Genomic DNA, 18,516 nt, shown 5'->3' on the forward strand with positions numbered 1-18,516 from the left:
GGATGAAGAGTAAGAGAGTAAGCCCTTTTCAGTTTGTCTTTCCAGGACATGTGAGGGGGTCTCTTTGGAAGCCCAGCCTTACTCCGCCCTGGAAAGCTTAGCGGTTAGCTCAGCTCTGCTGTTGCCTTGCAGCGAGACCTTGGGCAAACCACTCTCTCTGTCTGAGCCTCGGCCTTCCCATGTCTGAAAGGGCGTAGCCTCTCCCGGGTCTGCCTCCCGGAGCCTCTGAAAGGTCCTGAAAGAACTTTGCCAGCCGATGGCTGGGCCCATTGTGAGCTGGTGTTAGTCCCAGATTCCATGGGGGAGGTGGGTGCTTCAGAAGTGGGGTCAGTCGACTGCTGCTCCCAGGAAGGCGGTCCCTGAGCTTCTCCTCTGCATGAGTGTCTCGAGACCTGTCCTTTCTGGGAGAGGACACAGCCTGCTGTCCTCCAGGCTGACCTCTATCCCAGCCGGAAGTAAGTCCTAGGAGGAACCTGTGCCAAATCCCAGAGTTGGCCCTCAAGCTGGGAAGCTGGGTCTTCATACTGCACCCCCTTTAATTTGCTGTGTAACCCTTTGCCCCTTATCCTTCTGGGCCTCAGCTCCTCGGTAGACTGGAGGCAGCAACGCTCGCTCTGCCTTCAGGCCTGCGATGGCCAGAGTCACAGGCCACAGCCCCCAGGAGCTCCCGGCTTTGCCCCGGCCACTTGCTCGGCTCTGGCCACGCAGCCCCAATGGGCAGGGCCGGGCAGACTCGGCGGGCGCTACGGCAGCCACAGGCGAGGCAGGCAGGCTCCCGCAAGCCCCTGGTGCCTCTGGACCACCTCTGGAGGCCTCGGTTTCCTTGTCTATCCTTGCCCGCCAACTTTGCAGGACAACTGTGAAGCCCCAAGGGAGCTGGCAGGTGGGAATGTGCCCTGAGCGCTGCAGAAGTGCCGGATCCCTCAGAGGGCGTGAGTAAAATAGCCGACACCCAGTCCGCGGAGGACTCCGGCCAAGGGAATGAGCTTTTTTTTTTTTTTTTTTTTTTTAATATTTATTTATTATTATTATTTTTTAATTACATTAAAAAAAATATATGAGGTCCCATTCAACCCCACCGCCCCCGCCCCCCACTCCCCCCACAGCAACACTCTCTCCCATCATCGTGATACATCCATTGCACCTGGTAAGTTCATCTCTGAGCATCACTGCACCCCATAGTCAATGGTCCACATCATAGCCCAGACTCTCTCACGTTCCATCCAGTGGGCCCTGGGGGGATCTACAGTGTCCCGTAATTGTCCGTGAAGCACTATCCAGGACAACACCACGTCCCGAAAACACCTCCACATCTCATCTCTTCCTCCCGTTCCCCACACCCAGCAGCCCCCATGGCTACCGTTCCCACACCCATTTCACATTTCCTCTGTGGACATTGGATTGGTTGTGTCCATTGCACACCTATGTCAAGTGAGGGCTTAGATTCCACATGGGTACTGGATGCACTCTTCCCGCTTCTAGTTGTAGACACTCTAGGCTCCATGTTGTGGTGGTTGACCTTCTTCAACTCCATGTTAGCTGAGTGGAGTAAGTCCAATAAGTCAAAGTGTAGGAGCTGAAGTCTGTTGAGGCTCTGGGCCTGGGTGTCATATTATCAGTCCAGAGATTCAAATCCCCTACATATATCTTAAACTCAGCACCGACTACAATTCCAATAAAGTAGCATGCAAGTCTTGTGAAAAGAGATCCCCTCTGAGTCCATTTCCATCACGCAGAAACACCAGCTCCAAAGAAGGGCCATCTGTCATGGCAGTGAACCCCTTCTGCCATGACCATAGAACCCGTGGGTCTCTTTATCCCTCAAAAGAACCAATACCTGGGGTTGTATCTACTTTATCTGTCTCTTAGACTCTGTTCAGTTGTACATAGGGGTATTCCTTCTGACAACCTCCAGACTCTTTTTTAGAGACTCACAGCCTTATAATCTCATTTCTCCTTTCCATTTCCCCCTTACATTAGGTCAAACCGCTTCCCGAAGTCATGTTATTATATGTAGACAGGTATATTCTGCTGTTCCGCATTGAATCTTTAATTCAAGGTCATTTTCTAGTTGCTTCTTCAGCTGGTATGTGGTAGTGATCCCTCGGTGCCAGGGAGGCTCATCCCCGGGTGTCGTGTCCCACGCTGGGGGGAATGCATCACATCTACACGCTGAGTTTGGCTGTGAGAGTGGCCACATTTGAGTAACATGAAGGCTGTCAGGAGGAAACCCCCAGGCACAATGCTACTCTAGGCCTTGTTCTTATTGTAGGTGCATAGGCTCAAAAGTGTAGCCATTAGTATCAAGAGCCCACTGTTGGGCCCTCCTTCCTTCCTGGTTCTTGCCGTTGCACCTGGAGGATTGCCGCTGCTCTCCCAGGGCCCACAACAGTGACCCCCCGGCCAGGAGCCCAGTACCCCCCCAGCTGTTGTTTTTAATTGTTTCCACTATGAGTATATATAGACATTACCATATACCCTGGGCATATGCCCTGTATAACTCCCTGTCAACCATATATATCCTGTCAATAACATCCCATATCAGTATTCCTCCGCTGCCATTGTTGAACCACTCTGTGATCCAAAACTTCCCGTAAAGTGAATCCCAACATAATGTCAGCTTCAGAAGAGTCTTAGATCACCAAAATTCATATATACAATATACAGTATTTCCCCAGATCCACCATAAAACCTTTTGCCTTCCACAGCAATAATCTTTTAACTTATTCATATCATATTTCCTGAAACTGATGTACAGATTCCGAAACTATAGTTTTCAAACAAGGTAACATTTGTGCTTACTATGTGGTCCATACTTTAGGTTGTACAGTTTTCTAAATTTTTTAGTTATCCTATGTTTTGTCTTATGGTTTTCATTATTAGTCTGTCGTCCCCTATATGTTTTTGGTGTAATATTAGCTGTTTTATATTCATCCTCGTGTACTCTCACATAACTCCTCTTTTGCCCCCTTATTTACCTTTGTTCTATCCATTGCACGTCCATTTTCCCCTCCCCTTAGGGCCCACAACGCCTGCCAATCTAATGCCCTGGGAGCCGTCCTTTCTCACGAGAGATACAGTTCTCTCTATTCGACGGCATTAGTCTTCCCCAGGATATGGGTCCACCCCACCCAATGGTAGAACCCACCTTGGCAAAATGAGCCTTCAGCTATTCCCTCCGGAGTCCGTCCCGCATCAGACCATACCCCCTGAGCGTCCTAACCAGGTGACCCTCCTATTTATACTTTGATACGTTTTACTCAACATTTAGTTCTCAACGAACTTCTGGCACTCTCCCATGTTTGTATGTTGCCCCTCCCTCCCACCTATTTCTTGGACCATATTACCCCTCTTCCCATCCCCAGCCCCCCTCAAACCCAGAAAACCCCACCCGAAGGTAACCCCTTGCCCCCATTTTGTCCCTTCTTTGTGCTCATACTTACCCCCAGCTTATCACAGATTCCACCCCTACAGATATTAACTCACATCCTTCCTCCACCCCCTGATTTCCAGTAAGCCACTTTTCCAGACTCTAGCTCTCTGAGGCAGTTAACTTATTTCATATCATTGAGGTCATATAGTATTTGTCCTTCAATGCCTGGGTTGCTTCACTTAACATAAGATTCTCAAGGTTCATCCATGTTATCACGTGCGATTGTAGTGTATTGGTTCTTACAGCTGAGTAGTATTCCATTGTGTGTATATACCACATTTTATTGATCCACTCATCTGTTGATGGGCTTTTGGATTGATTCCAACTTTTGGCGATGGTGAACAATGCTGCTATGAACATTGGTGTACATATATCGGTTTGTGTCCTTGTTTTCAGATCTGATGGGTATATACCCAGCAGTGGTATTGCTGGGTCATATGGCAAATCTATGGATAATTTTTTGAGAAACTGCCAAACTGACCTCCAGAATGGTTGGATCCTTCTGCATTCCCACCAGCAATGGATGAGTGTTCCCCTTTCTTCACATCCTCTCCAGCATTTGTATTCTACTGTTTTTTTCATGGCTGCCAATCTTATGGGAGTAAGATGGTATCTCATTGTAGTTTTGATTTGCATTTCCCTGATAGCTAGGGATTTGGAGCATTTTTTCATGTGCTTTTTAGCCATTTGTATTTCTTCTTTGGAGAAGTGTCTGTTTAAATCTTTTTCCCATTTTTTAAATGGGTTGTTTATCTTTTTGTTTTCGAGATATATGAGTTCTTTATATATGCAAGTTATAAGTCTCTTATCAGATATATGGTTGCCAAATATTTTCTCCCATTGTGTGGGTTCCCTTTTTACTTTCTTGACAAACTCCTTTGAGGTGCAGAAGGCTTTAATTTTGAGGTAGTCCCATTTATCTATTTGTTCTTTTGCTGCTCGTGCTTTTGGTGTGATATTCATGAAGCCATTTCCTATTACAAGGTCCTGTAGATGTTTCCCTACACTGCTTTCTAAGGTCTTTATGGTCTTGGCTCTTATATTTAGGTCTTTGATCCATCTAGAGTTGATCTTTGTATAAGGTGTGAGATGGTAATCCTCTTTCATTCTTCTACATATGGCTATCCAGTTCTCCAGGCACCATTTGTTGAATAGGCCATTCTCTCCCAGTTGAGAGGGTTTGGTGGCTTTATCGAATATTATATGGCTATATACATGAGGTTCTATATCTGAACTTTCAATTCGATTCCATTGGTCTGTGTGTCTCTCCTTATGCCAGTACCATGCTGTTTTCACTACTGTAGCTTTGTAGTATGTTTTGAAGTCAGGAAGTGTGATTCCTCCTATTTCGTTTTTCTTTTTCATATGTCTTTGGCTATTCGGGGCCTCTTTTTATTCCAAATAAATTTCATAGTTAGTTTTTCTAGTTCCTTAAAGAAGGCTGTGTTGATTTTTATTGGGATTGCATTGAATGTGTAGATCAGTTTTGGTAGGATAGACATCTTAATAATATTCAGTCTTCCTATCCATGAACAGGGAATATTCTTCCATTTATTTAGGTCTTCTTTGATTTCCTTGAACAATCTTGTATAGTTCTCGATGTATAAGTTTTTTACCTCTTTAGTTAAATTTATTCCTAAGTATTTGATTTTTTTATTTACTATTGTAAATGGTATTTGTTTCTTGATTTCCTCCTGATCTTGCTCATTATTGGTGTATAGAAATGCTACTGATTTTTGCGCATTGATCTTATAACCTGCGACTTTGCTAAACTCATTTATGAGTTCTAGGAGCTTTGTTGAAGATCTCTCAGGGTTTTCTATATATAGGATCATGTCATCTGCAAATAATGAAATTTTGACTTCTTCCCTTCCAATTTGAATGCCTTTTATATCTGGTTCTTGTCTCAGTGCTCGAGCCAGTACTTCCAAGACAATGTTAAATAGGAGCGGAGACAATGGGCATCCTTGTCTTGTTCCTGATTTTAGAGGGAAGGATTTCAGGACTTCGCCATTGTAAACAAGGTTGGCTTTAGGTTTTTCATATATACTCTTTATCATGTTCAAAAAGTTTCCTTGTATTCCGATCTTTTGGAGTGTTTTTATCAGGAGGGGGTGCTGTATTTTGTCAAATGCCTTTTCTGCATCTATAGATATAATCATGTGGTTTTTTTCTCTCAATCTGTTTATATGGTGTATTACATTGATTGATTTTCTTATGTTGAACCATCCTTGCATACCTGGGATAAATCCCACTTGGTCATGGTGTATAATTCGTTTAATGTGTTGTTGAATACGATTAGCAAGTATTTTGTTAAGTATTTTTGCATCTAGGTTCATTAGAGAAATTGGTCTGTAATTTTCCTTTCTTGTGGTGTCTTTGTTTGGCTTTGGTACTAGGGTAATGTTGGCATCATAGAAGGAATTAGGCAGTGTTCCTTCTGTTTCGATTTTTTGGAATAGTTTCAACAGAATTGGTGTTAGTTCTTTCCGGAATGTTTTGTAGAATTCACCTGTGAAGCCGTCTGGCCCTGGGCTCTTCTTAGTTGGGAGATTTTTAATGACTGATTCTATCTCTTTGCTTGTGATTGGTTTGTTAAGATCATCAATTTCTTCTTTCGTCAGTATGGGCTGCTTATGTATTTCTAGGAATTTGTCCATTTCCTCTAAATTGTCATTTTTGTTGGAATATAGTTTTTCAAAGTATCCTCTTATGATAGTCTTTATTTCTGTGGGGTCAGTGGTGATATCACCTTTCTCATTTCTTATTTTGTGTATTTGCATCTTTTCTCTTTTTTTCTTTGTTAGTCTCGCTAAAGGTTTGTCAATTTTGTTGATCTTCTCAAAAAACCAGCTCTTGGTCTTGTTTATTTTTTCAAGTGCTTTCTTATTTTCTATTTCATTTAGTTCTGCTCTTATCTTTGTTATTTCCTTCCTTCTTCTTCCTGTTGGGTTACTTTGTTGTTGTTTTTCTAATTCCTTCAAATGTGCAGTTAATTCTTCAATTTCTGCTCTTTCTTCTTTTTTGATATATGAATTTATGGCTATAAATTTCCCTCTCAGTACCGCTTTTGCTGCATCCCATAAATTTTGGTATGTTGTGTTATCATTATCATTTGTTTCAAGATAGTCATTGATTTCTTTTGAGATTTCCTCTTTGACCCACTGTTTTTCTAAGAGTGTGCTGTTTAATTTCCAAATTGTCGTGTGAAGTCTGGGTCTCTGTCCCTTGCAAATTTCCAGCTTCACTCCACTGTGGTCAGAGATATTGTTTTGTATGATTTCGATCTTTCTGAATTCATTAAGCCTTTCTTTGTGGCCTAGCATATGGTCAATCTTGGAGAATGTTCCATGTGCGCTTGAGAAAAATGTATATCCTGCTGTGTTTGGGTGTAATGATCTATATATGTCTATTAGATCCAGCTCTTCTAATATACTGTTCAAATGTTTTGTTTCTTTAGTGATTCTCTTTTGAGATGTTCTGTCCAGAGTTGATAGTGGTGTATTAAAATCCCCCACTATAATTGTAGATGCATCTATTCTTTCACTTAGTTTTTCCAGCGTTTGCCTCACATATTTAGAGGCGCCCTTGTTAGGAGCATAAATATTTATGATTGTTCGATCTTCTTGACAAATTGTCCCTTTCACTAAAATATAGTATCCTTTTTGTCTCTCACAATTGTTTCGCATTTAAAGTCTATTTTGTCTGATATTAATATAGCTACTCCTGCCTTTTTTTGGTTGTTGTTTGCTTGTATGATTGTTTTCCAGCCATTCACTTTCAACCTCCATGAGTCTCTGGGTCTAAGATGTGTCTCTTGTAGGCAGCATATAGATGGGTCGTATTTCCTTATCCAGTGTCCCAGTCTGAATCTTTTGATAGGTGAGTTTAATCCGTTGACATTCAGTGTTATTACGTTTAGAGAGTTATTTATGGTAGCCATATTTTAGTTGGATTTGTGTTTGTTATATTTTGTTTGTATTATTTTATTTTCCCCTTCTATTTTTGTCTTTCTTGTTGCTTTTACACTCTCCTCCATCTCTGACTGTCCTGTTTTTTCCTTTCTTCCTGCAGAATTCCCTTAAGAATTTCTTGAAGGGGAGGTTTCTTGTTGATATACTCTTTCAGTTTCTGTTTATCTGTGAATATTTTGAACTCTCCATCATTTTTGAATGCTAGTTTAGCTGGATAGAGTATTCTTGGTTGGAGATTTTTTTCCTTTAGTACCTTGACTATATCATACCACCGCCTTCTTGCCTCCATCGTTTCAGATGAGAAATCAGCACTTAATCTTATGGAGTTTCCCTTGTATGTGATGGTTTTCTTTTCTCTTGCTGCTTTTAGAATTTTTTCTTTGTCTTGAGCATTGGATAATTTGACAAGTATATGTCTTGGGGTGGGCCTGTTGGGGTTTATGACCAGTGGAGTGCGCTGTGCTTCTTGGATATGTACATCTGTCTCTTTCAGTAGATTTGGGAAGTTTTCATTCATTATTTCCTGCAACACTCCTTCTGACCCCTTTCCCTTCTCTTCTCCTTCTGGAATGCCTATAATACATATGTTTGAGCGTTTTGCGTTATCATTCAGGTCCCTAAGTCCTATCTGGATTTTTTCTACCTTTTTATTGACCACTTCTACTATCTGTTTGATTTCCAATGCACTGTCTTCCACATCACTAATTCTCTGCTCTGCCTCTTCTAGTCTGCTGATATTTGCTGCAAGTGTATTTTTGATTTCTTGAATTGTGGTGTTCATTTCCATCATATCTGTTATTTTTTTGCGCATGTCTGCAATTTCCCCTCCAAGTGTTGTCTTCACGCTGTTAACCTCTTTCATTACTTCATCAAATTTGTCGGTGATAAATGTTCTGAGATCTTTCATTGCTTGTGCGAAGTCCTGCCCCCCTTCCTGATTTTCAGTTTGTTGATTGGATTCAGCCATGTTTTCCTGATTACTGGTTTGGTTTGTAGATTTTTGTTGCTGTCTTGTCAACATTTTTTCTTGACGGGTTTAATCAGTTCCTTAGCTTCTTTGTCTAGTCTTGGAGATTAATTAGCTGTTGTTTTTGCGTAAGTGTTATATCTTCTCTTTGTCACTTTGTTCTTCTTATTCCAATTTCTTATTGCTAGTTAAGCTCACTTTAAAGGAAAGTATTAGTGCTGGGGAAAGTCAATTGTGTAAGGAAGGAAAAAGTGTGAAGTAGTATTGGTGGTATATGTTTACAAAGCAACAATATGAGTTCTGGGAGGATGGAGGTTAGATCATGTAAATTGTGTAGAGTTATAGTAGTAGGAAAGTACCTATAATGAGGTAGACGACTGAATATGGGAGGAATGTGGTACGTACTAAGAGGCTATTGTTTTCGTGAGAGAGGGAAAGAGAAAAGAAGGGTAATAGTTTCAGGGACGAATACCAGATGGAAAACTAAACAAAGGTATTAGAAATTAAGAGTTAGACACTTTGTGGATCAAAGAAAGGGAGATGGAATATAGGAGAGATAGCAGATGGTGGAGGATATCAAGTTGTAGGGGAAAGGGGATAGTGTAGATAGGCTAAATCTATTCACAGAGAAATGAGGCAGTGGAGGGTGAGGAAACCCAGCAAATGTGAGGTATTTCCTGTAGGACCTATTGTATTGTTAAGGTAAAATAGTATAAGAAGAATATTGGGGACAAGAAAGAGAGGATTGAAAAAAAAAAAAAGAACAATAAGAACAACAACAAAAAAATAAATAAAAAATTAAAAAAACAAAAAAACAAAAACAAAAACAAAAAAAAACAAAGAACAGAAACCCCGCCGCCAGGCTCGGCTGGGCTCAGCTGGGCTCCGGTGCCCCGCCCGCCGCCCGCCGCAGCTCGGCTGGGCTCGGCTGAGCTCAGCTTTCCCGCCCGCCACCTGGCGCGGCGTGGCTGGGCTCAGCCCCCCCCGCCCGCTGCGGCTCAGCCGGGCTCGGCCGGACTCGGCTTCCCCGCCCACCGCCCGCCACTGCGGCGCAGCGCGGCTCGGCTCTCCCACCCACCACCCACCGCGGTGCTAGCTGCCTCGGCTCCGCCTACCCAAGGAGGGAGTCCCCGCCCACCACCCGCCACTGCGGCGCAGCGCGGCTCGGCTCTCCCACCCACCACCCACCGCGGTGCTAGCTGCCTCGGCTCCGCCTACCCAAGGAGGGAGTCCTCCACACGTAGCTGGGATCTCCGTGTATATTTCACAGATGGATCCTCTCTGTTACCTTCCCTCCAAATCGATGTCCAGACACCTCCGGACCAGGAAAAATCCCGAAACAGCCGGTCCCAAAGAGTCTCCGACGCCTCCCAGCTGATTCCCCCCAGGAGCTAGTAACCGGGAAGTTCACTCAGCCGCCATCTTCGGGAATGAGCTTTTAGCAAACCGAGGCCCGTCGTTCAGAATTGGCAGGCTTGGGTAGCTGGTGCCCATCTTAGGGTTCTAAACTCCAATGCAAAACGTAATTTTTACCGTTTTGCTATAATTGGATTTTTTTTCAATGTTGTAGGCAGGACATTTATTCTAGTAACCTCTAGGATGCCGATTACACAGACGATTCAGGTTGAAGCCCAGACACATTTGAGATTACCGCCCCCCCAGTTCCCCTCCTTCCCTGGGCTGACAGAGGGGACTGGGGGAGTGTGGAAGCAGGGGCTGTCCACTTCCCACCGCCGCCTTTCTCGGTCCCCTCTGCCATCCAGAGGCGTATGTCCTCCGGCCCCTCTGCCCTGGCCGTGCAGGGCTCCGTTCAGTCCCTTTTGGGGTTCACCCATATCCTCTGCGGCAGCCCCTTCCCCTCCAGCTGTGACTGCTCTCCAGCTTCCTCTCGCTTAGGCTTCCAGGTCTTCTCTCACAAAGCGGGAAGCCCCAGCACCAGGTAGCCATGTCCCACTCAGTCTAGGGCCTCTCCCAGCCCTGCTCATGCCCTGGTTACATGAAAGTCATGGATGAAACACCGCTGTCCAGGCTTCCAAATGGGAGAGGAGCCAGTCCACTCTGCTGTGGGATCCCACCCCACCCCTTCCCAGACTCCTCTGGCAGCACGGCTTGGCCAGCCATAAGAGATTCAGGTGACCAGTTGTCTCAGCTTTAGTGCAGAGGTAAAAGTCTTACTCCCAAGGGAATTTTTTTTTTGACCAAAGAAATATTTTATTCCCTTTATTTTCTATCTGTGGGGGAGAAATCGTTTTGAAAACTTTTACTGACTGTGCAACCTTGGGCAAATGGCGTGTCCGCTCTGTGCACCAGTTCCCTGGATAACAATAAGTTTCTCAATGAGTTAATAAATTTTGCAAATGGTAAGCACTCAAAGAGTTAGAAAATTGTTATTTTCCCAACTATACCTTCTTCCCTCCCTCTTTCTACTTCTGATTTTGAGCATCTATTCAGATCTCAAGCTCTAGTCCAGGAGTTCTTAAACCAGTTTTGGGGGGAAGTCAAGGGACACCCAAACAAGTATGCAAAACTGTGTGTGTGTGTGTGTTTATTTTTCCCAAGGAAAGGATTCATTGCTTTCATCAGTTGTTCAAAGAACCCTCTTGTTGAACAAGAAAAGAGGGGAAAGGAAGAGGAGTCCCCTCAGAACCACCAGGCATGTCTGAGTCAGATCCTGGCAGGTCCATATTCTGGCTGTGTGGACTAGACACCTGAGAGAAGTTAAAGGATAGTCTTTTTCAAAAAAGGTAAACTCATATAACAGGAACAAGTGCCAATGTTTTACTTAAATCATTAATTATGAGAGAACCCGGTAAGATGTCACAGCCAGTTCAAAGGAAAATTCAAAGAGCACAGGCATGTACAGGCAATCAGGAAGGCTGAAATAAATCAAAAAAGGCTCAGTAGCCACGGGAAACAATCGACTGTATCTCCACCAGACACGATTCATTTGCATTCCTGTCCAGGAGTAGCATTTGCATTACTTGCAATTTTCTACAACTTACAGGGTAGAAAAATAGCTCAGAATAATAAAAGGTGCAGCGCTCCTGGAAGCATGTGCTAGCAGGACACCCAGTGACCTTCTTATGCACAGTTCAAAGTACATGAAGGTGCTCACTTCCTCTCTCTTCCCTCACCATTCAGTGGGGTTAAGAAAACCTGTCTCAGAAAAGCAGCTGTGATAACTCTATTAGTTGATTGACGCAGAAAAGCAGCTGTGATAACTCTATTAGTTGATAGACGCAGAATGTTTTTTACTTGTAAAACATTTAACGGTTGTAGGATATGACTACCTATTGCTTTTGAAACTCCTCTAAAATTCAAGTTAAAAACCCAATCTCTGGAACGTGTTTAATTCTTTAATATCAATTGACTTTTTATAGTTGAATTTTTAAAAGGCTAACAAGAAAAAGGAAAATGGGCAAAAAACAGAAAGAAAAGGTTCACAGGAAAAGTAGGCAAATGGATACTACACATATGAAAATATCCTCTACCTTATTCAAAATTCAAAATGTAAATAAACTAGTAATGAATACATTTTTTTCTTTCAGACTGGCAAATATTTTTAAATGTTAGAATTGGCATTCAGATATAAGGGCATATGAATTATAGTACAATCATTTGAAAGGCAATTTGACAACAACTATTAATATTCTAAATGCAAATTTAGTTGACCCACTAACTCTATTTGCAAAAATTTATCTGATAAATATACAACCAGAGAATATGCACTGCACGCAAGAATGTTCACTGCAGCTCTGTGATACTGAAAACTGGAAACCACCTACATAGGACAGTGGTTAAACCAATTATAGTATTATCATCCAACTGTTAAAAAGAATGAGAGCAGGGGAACAGGTATAGCTCAGTAGCTGAGCACCTGCTTCGCATATACGAGGTCCCAGATCCAATCCCTAGTACCTCCTAAAATAATTTAAAAGAAGAATGAGAGAGATTGAAAAGTGTCCCTGGGAAATTGTCATTACATACATCACTAAGTGGAAAAAACACATTGTAGAACAGTATTTAGACCTCATTTGAGTAAGAAGGATAAAGATGAGCTAAAGACATCTTTATATATAAAAATGCCTCCGATATACTGAAGGTTTCGGCCTAAGTTAGTTGTTGCTCCGTAACAAACCATCCGAAACGCCGTAGCTCCAAACAATAGCTGCTCCTCTAGCTCACAAGCCCGTGGGCTGCCGGTTCCTCATCTGCCAGGGCTCGCTCATGTGTCAGCAGTCAGCTGACCAGTCAAGGGTGGCCAAGGGTGGGCGGATGGTCTAGGGCAGTGGTTCTTAACTGGGGTCTATGAGCTTGAATTGAAATTCAAAAAAACATTATTCTTGAGAAGCGGCTGTGGCTCAATCAGTTGGGCTCCCGTCTACCGTATGGGAGGCCCTGGGTTTGTGTCCCGGGGCCTCCTTGTGAAGGCAGGCTCGCCCGCACACTGGGGAGTGCTGCCTAGCCCGCAAGGGCCGCAGAGAGCCAACTCAGCAAGGTGACCCAACAAAAAAGGGAGACAAGAAAAAACACAGAAGAGCGCACAGCGAGTGGACACAGAGCAGACAGCATGCAAAAAAAAAAAAGCCACAAAGCGGAGGGGGGATTAAAAAAAAACATTACTCTGGTGGGGACATGTTGGTGTGGGTATGAAATATTTTTAAACAATACACAATATAGTAAGGGGCCCACGGTTTTCACCTGACTGGCAAAGGGGTTCCTGGAACAAAGAACCCCTGGTCTAGGGGGCATCACTCCCAGGTCTGGGTTTGGCAGGCTGTCAGTCGGGGCAACAGGGGTGGCAGGTGACCCCTTCCTCTATTATGGTCATTTTGACCATCTATCATAAGTTCCCAAGTTTATACCTCAGTTCTGACACTTCCATTTGAACATCTAATAGGCGTCACAAGCTTAACATGTTCAAAATCAAACTTTGTTTGCTGCATCCCCACACCTGCTTCTTCTTCAGTCTTCCCTTCTCAAAAATGACAGTTTAACTCTTCTAGTTGCTCAAGCTAAAATCCTTGCGGTGTCCTTGATATTTCTCTCTTTTTTCTTCATATCCCACATCTATTTGAGCAGCAAATCCAGCATCCAGCATCTCCCTGATGTCAGCCACTACCATCTCTCACCTGGATGCCCACCTGCATCTTTCCATTGTTCTCCACTTTCCCCTTGCCCAACCTGGGCTCCGTCCTTCACTTGGCAGCCATAGAGATCTTGGTAAAATGAGAGTCCAAGCATGACTCTCAAAACCACTTCTTTCCTGTCTCATTCAGAATGAGATCAAAGTCCTACCCATGACCAACATGGAAAGCTGTGTCTTCTACCACTTTCCCAATCACTTCCTGCTACAGCATTGCAACATTCCTCCCCAGCTGTTGTTCCAGTATGCCAAGCAGAGTCCTGCCCCAGGACTTTTGCACTGACGGCTCACTCTGCCTCAAATATCCTTCTCCAGCTCTTCACAAGGATGCAGTGGACAAAGAGTAGTAGACAGAGAACTCTGGAACTAAAACCAAGAGATTAGGTCTACGCACAGAGAGCAGTCAGGCCCGGAATCAGAGAAGAGAAACTGCCCTGCCAGGAGCTCTTAGACACAGGATGAATTTTTAAAGTAATCCCAGGGGAATAAATGCAGGGGACAGTCAGGTAGAAAACTCTCCCCATGGCAATCAAACTGGGGAGTTGGTCTACTCTGGATCCCCCACACAGGCTCTAACAGGGCTATTGCTGGGTGCCAGAGGAGAATGCAAAAGGTTCCCAGCCCCTGCATGCTCCTAACTAGCAAGAGGGAGAGGGCAGATCCACAAGGCGCAGGCCTGGAGCTAAAACCTTTAAGAAAGATCCAAACAAGATGTTATGGGAGAACTGCTGGGGATTGACCATGACTCCCATAAATACATGGTCAGGTTCCTGTGAGTGGAAACCCATTTGTAAATAGGACCTTTGAAGATACTTCAAAGACCCTTTTCAGATAAGGCCAAATTGAATCAGGGTGGCCTTAGTCCATATGACTAAAGTCCTTATAAGGCAGAGGAAATTCAGACACAGCTAATCAGAGAAAGCCACAGAAGAAGCCAGAAGCCTATGGAAACTGGAAATGCAGACACAAGACAAGAAAGATGGCCATGTGACAGAGGCAAGGAACCCCAAGGATTGCAGCATGCCAGTTGCAGAGGGCTACAGATTCTGCCGAGAAAGAATAGCCTCACCAATGCCTTGGTTTCGCACTTTCAGGCTCTGAAATCATGAGACAATCAATTCCTGTCGTTAAGTGAACCCCATGTAGCATTTTTCATAGCTGCTCCAGAAAACTAAGATAAGAATCAGTGGTGAGGAGCCCAAGGACAGTGGGTGCTGGTGTCCTGCTCATAAGCAGATCATCTGCAGGACTCTGCAAACCAAAGGATTTGGGATGCAAGGTTTGAGCCCCTGCTCTGTGCTCAGAACTGGTCCCACCTAATCACAGAGCCTAGACACCTGACATGGAAGGGAGGTTTTTTTGGTTGTAATAGAAACTGGCTCAAAAATTGGCTTTAGCAAAGCATCAAGGGTTCAAGTAACTGAAAAGTTCAGGTGGGGCTGGATCCCGAGCTCCACTCCATTTCTAGCCTTAGTTCCCATCTCTCCTAACTGCTTTCCTCTGTGTCAGCCAGACTCTCAGAATCGCATCTTCCCAACTTCATGCCAAGGGAGAGAGATTCCCGTAGTCCAAAGGGTTATCACAAAGGCCCTGGGTTTGAGTGCCATTGGCCATGGCTGAGGGACATGGTATCCTCCAATCCATCCCTAAAGCAAGGTGACTGCCATGCTCAGGACCAGCCTGGGTTACAGACCACCACTGTTGGAGCCAGAGGTGGAGTCAGCTCCACCGAAACCACATGGATTGAGAGTGAGAAATGGTGGACTCCTGAGAAAATTGGGACATTGGTACCAGAAGAAGGGGAATGGATACTGGGTTGAAAACCAACAGATAGTCACTACAGAACTCAAAATGTTGTTCATTTTTACCACTTAGGAATGCTTTCAGCTGCAAGAAATAAAAGAACAAGCCAGCAGTGGCTTATACAAATATGACTTTAAATTTCTCCCATAAAAAGAAACCTGGAGGTAGGGCCAGCCAATCTATGATTGTCTTAACATTGCCCACATGGTCACACAGTAGCGACTGCAGCTGCAGATATCACATCTACATTCAAGTTAGGAAGAAGCAGGGAAGGGAGCATCAGCAACATTGATCCCTTCTATCAGAAAAAAACAAAGCCTTCCCAGGAAGCCCCAGCAGATTTCCACTTATGACTCTTTATCTGGAACAATCACAGTCCCACACCTAGATGCAAGGAAGGCTAGAAAAAGCAAGTATTTAGATTATTCAAGTCTCTATAGTAGAAATTGGTAGTGATAAGGCAGGAGGACGTTAAGACTGGCTGATGGCTGTCTCTCACACTCTCCTGACTCTTTCTTAATCTTGTAGTTGGTGTGGGACATTGGAGAGCCTGCCAACTTGGGAGTCAGGAGAGCTGGGTTCTCATCTGAGTGGAGCCACTGTTTGACTTTGGGCAGTCACTTCTCTGTACTTCAGACACCTAACAAATTCTTAACACCAGAGACACAGATCTTTCTATCAATACTCATTCAACCAACACTCCTTTAGCACCCTGCACATGGTCAGGCCCTGTGCTAGGGATTAAAAGAGAGCGAAAAGGAAGAGAAAATGTGGTCGCTTCTTTCATAGAGCCTGCGTTCTGGTGGTTTGAGCCCCAAATAAGTTTGAACGGCAAAGGAACTTATTTCCCCTGAAAGTCCAGACACAGAGTGGGCTGCAGAGTTGTTGGATTCCGAGGGTCAGCCTTGGTCAGAAGCCCACTTCTTTGAGTGAGGCTGCTCTCCCATCCTCAGGCCGCCCTTATCATCCAACTGTTAGCAATCTGGCGGCAGCAGTTTTGGGCATTGGTCCAGTCATGGCAATGTCCAAGGCAGAGCAAGGGCTGGCTACTGGGAATAAGAAAACCTTTCCCAAAAGATGCCCAGCCGACCTGCCCCCACGTCTCATTGGTCTAAGTGGTGTCACAAGTCCGTTCCGAAACCACCACTAGCCAGGGAAGGGGATTCCACGCCTGGCTCTGACACATCGCTGTGGAGGGACTGGAACTGGGAACCGACCACAATGCCCACTCCACTAACCCTATCAGCGTAATATTAATGACAGCAACAATAATAATAGCCCGCGTTTATTGAGCCATTACTAGATGCCAGGTGCTTTACCTTGTTTATCACTCCAAGCAAATTATTGCCTCCTTGGCAGGTAACGAAGCTAAACCTCCTATCTAGACAGTGGTCGATCCAGAATTCAAGCTCAGGTGTGCGGCTCTAGGGCCAGGTCCTCGGCCCTCAGGCTTAGCACGTGGCGCTTTGCAGTCTGCCACGTGCCTTCCTAAATGTGAGCAGCACTGTTACTACCGTTCCCAGCTTACAGATGAGGAAGTCGAGGGATGACTTCTCAGAAGGACACGGCCAGAGGGCGCAGAGCTGGGTCTGCAACTCAGGCCTCTCTCCTTCGCCGTGCTTTCTCCAAAGCCCAGGCTGGGAGCCACGAGCAGTCAGATGAGCAGACTCCTTTTCTTTTACACAAGGGAAGAGACTCAATTAGAAGACAACACACCCCAGGAAGGTGAACAAGGAGTGCCAGGTCCCTGAGGCTTGGCCGAGAGGAAAACCCTCCAAAGCCCTCTCCCACCCCACCCCGAGAGTGTGGGCTCCCATGGGAGAATTCCCACCCCAGACCACAGGCTTGGTTAGCCCCTGAGCTGCCTTCTGGGGAGGAGCAGACCTTTCTCTCCATCCCAACTCCCTCCTCCCAGCATCTTCTCCACTCCCGGGGGCTGCAGTTAGGGCAGGAAGGTGAGGGACCTCTGACCCTGTCACCCTTTCCTGGGTGGGGGGATGATCTCTGAGCAAGGGAGGGGACCCAAGAAAGAGGAGAAGCTGCCTCCAGGGCAAGGGTTCAAGGACATTGCAAAGGGGCAGCTTTAAGGCCTCATGTGACCGTCACACATATTGGGGCACAGAATGTTGTAAAAACTTTGAACCAATATTCATAAATAAGGAGATTTTATGTTTTCAAAATACAGATTTTTCTACTCTTTAGAATTCAGGCCAGGTGACCCAGGGCCCACATTCTCACCTGGCAATGATTGCTCAGAGCTGGGCGGCAGTTCCCCCTCCGGGCAGGCCACATGCTCTCCCCTGGATCGCGCCGCCCCCCCCACCCCCGCCCCCACCCCACTCCCCGTTGCTCACTTCCAGCACTCCAGCCTCTTACAAATCTCCCTGGACTCTGTGGCCATTCGGGGTGGCCCCTCCTGGGGGTGTGGACTGCATCCAGAAATTCTCACTGCAACGGTGGTCTCCCCCTCAGCATGGGACCCATGTCCTGTAACCCCAAGATGCTGGATGAAGGAGCAAGCAAATTTGTCAGTGAATGAATGAAGCATGCATGAACTGACACATGGATGAGTGACTTCCTCTCGGGCAAAGCCTCCAGCCTAGATTCCCCCACTGCAAACCCACAGACACGAGGTTATGGGTTGAAATGCATCCCCCAAAAAGTGTGTTCAAACCCAGTCACCAGTCCTGGGACTGTGGTTCATCTGGACATAGGGTCTCCGAAGGTGCAGGGTCTTAAAATGAGGCCAGATCACAGCGGGGTGGGCCCTCATCCAACACAGACAACCAGCGTCCTTACCAGAAGGGGAGGGGCGGCAGAGGCAGCCACGGGGAGGACACGGAAGGCGACGACAGGTGCATCCACAAGCCAAGGAGCTTCGGGGACGCGGCAAAGCCCGCCGGCGGCGAGGACGTTCTCTCTACAGGTTGCGGGTGGGGCACGGCCCTGCCAACACCTTGTGTGGACGTCCCGCTCCAGCACTGAAACGTGGGTCCCTGCCAGGCTTAGCCTCTGTGTTTGTGTTCTCGGGCAGCCCTGGCAGACGAGGACACGCCGTGTTGAAGACACGCTGGACGTCGCACCATTTGCCTGCCCAGCCAGGACTCCCCACCTTCTAGACTTAGCTTCTGCTGTCCAGCCCCACCCCCCGCCCATCTCTGCCGCCTGGAGTTCCAGCTCCCCCCGCCCCACC

The sequence above is a fragment of the Dasypus novemcinctus genome, chromosome 12 (assembly GCF_030445035.2).
Source record: "Dasypus novemcinctus isolate mDasNov1 chromosome 12, mDasNov1.1.hap2, whole genome shotgun sequence".
Taxonomy (NCBI): domain Eukaryota; kingdom Metazoa; phylum Chordata; class Mammalia; order Cingulata; family Dasypodidae; genus Dasypus; species Dasypus novemcinctus.